This window comes from Nicotiana tabacum, chromosome 20 (assembly GCF_000715075.1).
Source record: "Nicotiana tabacum cultivar K326 chromosome 20, ASM71507v2, whole genome shotgun sequence".
In the NCBI taxonomy this organism is placed as follows: domain Eukaryota; kingdom Viridiplantae; phylum Streptophyta; class Magnoliopsida; order Solanales; family Solanaceae; genus Nicotiana; species Nicotiana tabacum.
The window spans coordinates 99,402,620-99,405,942 of record NC_134099.1 but is presented as its reverse complement, the minus strand read 5'-3'; the positions used below and the strand labels follow the sequence as shown (position 1 = coordinate 99,405,942).

The 3,323-nt window shown below is 33.0% G+C and overlaps 1 non-coding gene across 1 annotated transcript; it reads right to left on the bottom strand.

Moving 5' to 3' along the window:
- Positions 1-1,879: 1,879 nt before the first annotated feature.
- LOC142175055 (small nucleolar RNA R71) lies at positions 1,880-1,986 on the bottom strand. The gene has a single exon (XR_012704245.1). It is a non-coding gene; the product is annotated as a small nucleolar RNA R71 (small nucleolar RNA).
- Positions 1,987-3,323: the final 1,337 nt, after the last annotated feature.

Here is a 3,323-nt window from a genome sequence, read left to right as displayed (position 1 = left end):
ATCTAAACTTTGGTTTTAACTTCCTTCTTTAATTATTTTATTTTCTTCTTATTAGTTTTTGGATTTTCTAAGAGTATTGGAAATATTCTAGAATTCCTTTTTGTTGTGAGATTTAAATACTCCATAATGGAGTAATCTCTTTTGTTGGGATAGTTGATGAAGTTTGATATATATTTTTATAATATTATTTCAGTTTTAATACATCCTTGGCTTGAAATTTTCATTGTATAATTCATACTGTGCTGAAATAATAGTTTCTATCTAATCATTATTATCACTTCTATATATTTTATTTAAGTTATTCTTATATTAATTTTGTAATTCTCACGGAGCAAAATTAATATATAGTAACCAATGAATAAAATAGTAGAGTGAGAATAATATTTTGTAAATCTCTTATTTCAAATCTATAATCTTGTTTGTCTCAGTTTTAATTCTCACGGAGGAATTGTTATAGGCAAGATTACTAATTTTTAGTAAAAATATTCTCATGAAGTTTTTACTACCTTTTAGCACAATTCAAGCAAGAAAATATTTCGTTTTTGATCGTCACTAGTTTTAACTCAATTAATTGCATAACCTCACGGAGTGCTATTAATTAACTTGTTCTTAGTGAGAAAATATAATTGTATTAGCAATAAGCAATTATTCTTTGGAGAAATACATGTAGAAATTGAGATTTTATTGTAATTATATTATCAAGTGAATTCAACGATTCCCAACTCTTTTTACATTATAAATCTTTCAGAAATTGTTTGCTTTGCTTTAATTAATTAACAAGTTTTAAAGCTCATCTTTCATCAATTTGGTTCTCTCAAATAGTAGTAAAAATATTAAAAGTCTGTAGTCTAGATTAACCAATCTCTATGGGACGATATCATAAACTATATTAGAATTTGACTGAGTATGAGCAGAAAAATCCTATGCACATTGGTCTCGTCAAATTTTTGGCACCGTTGTCGGGGATTGGCATGCATCTACTTCAGATTAAATATTTTGTTACTAATTTGAGAATTTATTATTATGGTTATTATTGTTTCTGTCAGTATTTTCACTATGTAATGTTAAGTACTTCTTCCTACTATTCTATCATTAGTTTTCCTACTACTTCTATCTAGTTTTCCTTATGTATATTTAGTACAATATTACTAGTACTATCTTTACTTATACTTAATATATATTATCGTACTTTTTTTTCAACTAACTATTTTTGTTATTTTTGAAAATTTCTTTAGTTATTTTTAGTAATGCTTTAGAAATTAGTGTTACTTTATTATTATTTTTCTTCTCTTTAAAATTTTAGGTAGTTTATGACCCGCTCTTCTTAAAGAAAGTTGGCTAGTTACGATCCAGAAATTGAAAAATCTCTTCGATTGTGCAGGAAAGGACAAACAATATCTTCTCAAAGTATAGCTCGTGAAGGTATGGAGAATCGAGAAGTAGAAGACATTCAACTACCAGTCCATGTGGAGGATCAGTTTGATGAAGTAGCACCAAGGCCAGGAAACAGAATCCTAAGGGATTATGCTAGACCTGACCGCTTCAATTGCGAATCTAGTGTCAGAAAACCTCCAGTGGCAGCCAACAACTTTGAAATCAAGACTGGCCTGATTCAAACGATTCAACAGTCTTGCATCTTCAATGAAGACGCAAGTGAAGATCCACACAGTCATTTAATTGACTTTTTGGAACTTGTTGAAACAACTAAGTATAATGGAGTACCTCCTGAAGCTATCAAGTTTAGGCTATTTCCTTTCTCTTTAAAAAGAAGATAGATGCCAAGACTTGGTTGAGAAGTTTGCCACAAGGTTCCATCACCACATGGGATCAAATGACTCAGAAATTTTTAAACAAATATTTTTCCCCTGCTAAAACCACAAAGTTAAGACAAGACATCTCTAATTTCTTGCAGACTGACACTATGTCAGTTTATTAAGCTTGGGAAAGATTAAAATCAATGTTAAGAAAATGCCCACACCATGACATTCTTGAACATATGCAGTTGTATATTTTTTATCACGGGTTAAAACCCTCTTCTAGAAATGTGATTGATGCAGCTGCAGGAGGTTCTATAATGGAAAAAACCACAGAGGAAGCATTGCAATTGTTGAACGAGATTTCTGAGAATGACATCCAATGGCCATCTGAGCGTATAATCATCAAAAAGGCTGCTACGGTAAATTATGTTGATGCTTTAAATACACTGACACAACAAATTGTTTCTTTGGCACAAAAGTTTGAAGCATTTCAAGTGAATACACAATAACCAAGTCAATCTGAGGTTTGTGACATGTGTAGAGGAAACTATCTGAACCATGAATGTCAAGCAAACAATCATAATGACGAACATGTCCATTCTGTCGGTTATAAACCGTACCCTTTTGGGAGTCCTATGGCACAAAAGCATCCAAGATTTCAATGGAGCAATCCAAATGGTGCAGAGAACTCTCAAAGCTTCCAGAAGAAACAAATACAGGTCTACCCGGATACCAGAATCCAAACCGTGGTCAATCAAACTTCAGACCTTATCAGCAAGCAACTCCATATCAGCAAAGGCCTCAACAAGCTCATTCAAGTCTTGATGATCTTTTGTATAAGTACATTAAGGTCACTGATGAAAAGATCGAGAGCCAAAATTCATCCCTCAAAAATCTAGAAATACAGTTGAGCCAATTGGCAGCTCTTGTTTCAGAAAAAATTCAGGGTCCCTTACCAAGCAATACAGAGAAAAATCCAAAAGAGCATCTTAAGGCCATCACCTTACGGTCAGATAAATTCAAAGATGATCAATTAATTCCAGACTCAATGGAAAGATGTTTGGCCAAATCTGGCACAATACAAGATGATGATCCTATCATCAAAAGAGAAGCCAGAATACTAGAAAAAGATTCTGAAGATGAGGAGATCCAACCAGAACAAGTTCAACCAAAAATTAAACTCAAAGTTCTCCCATCTCATTTAAAATATGTTTATCTTGAGAAAGAATTATTTCCAGTAATTATTTCATCTTCTCTTACTGCAGGACAAGAAGAAAAACTGATAGAAGTGTTGAAAGCACACAAAGGAGCATTGGGATGGACTATAGAAGATATCAAAGGGATTAATCCAGCTGTTTGTACGCATAGAATCCTTATGGAGGATAGCTACAGGCCAATAGTCCAGCCCCAAAGGAGATTGAATCCAGTAATGCAGGAAGTAGTAAAAAAGGAGATCATAAAGCTTTTGGCGGTATGTATTATCTATCCCATTTCAGACAGCCCTTGGGTAAGCCCAGTTCAGGTAGTACCAAAGAAAGGAGGTATGACCGTTATAAAAAATGAAAG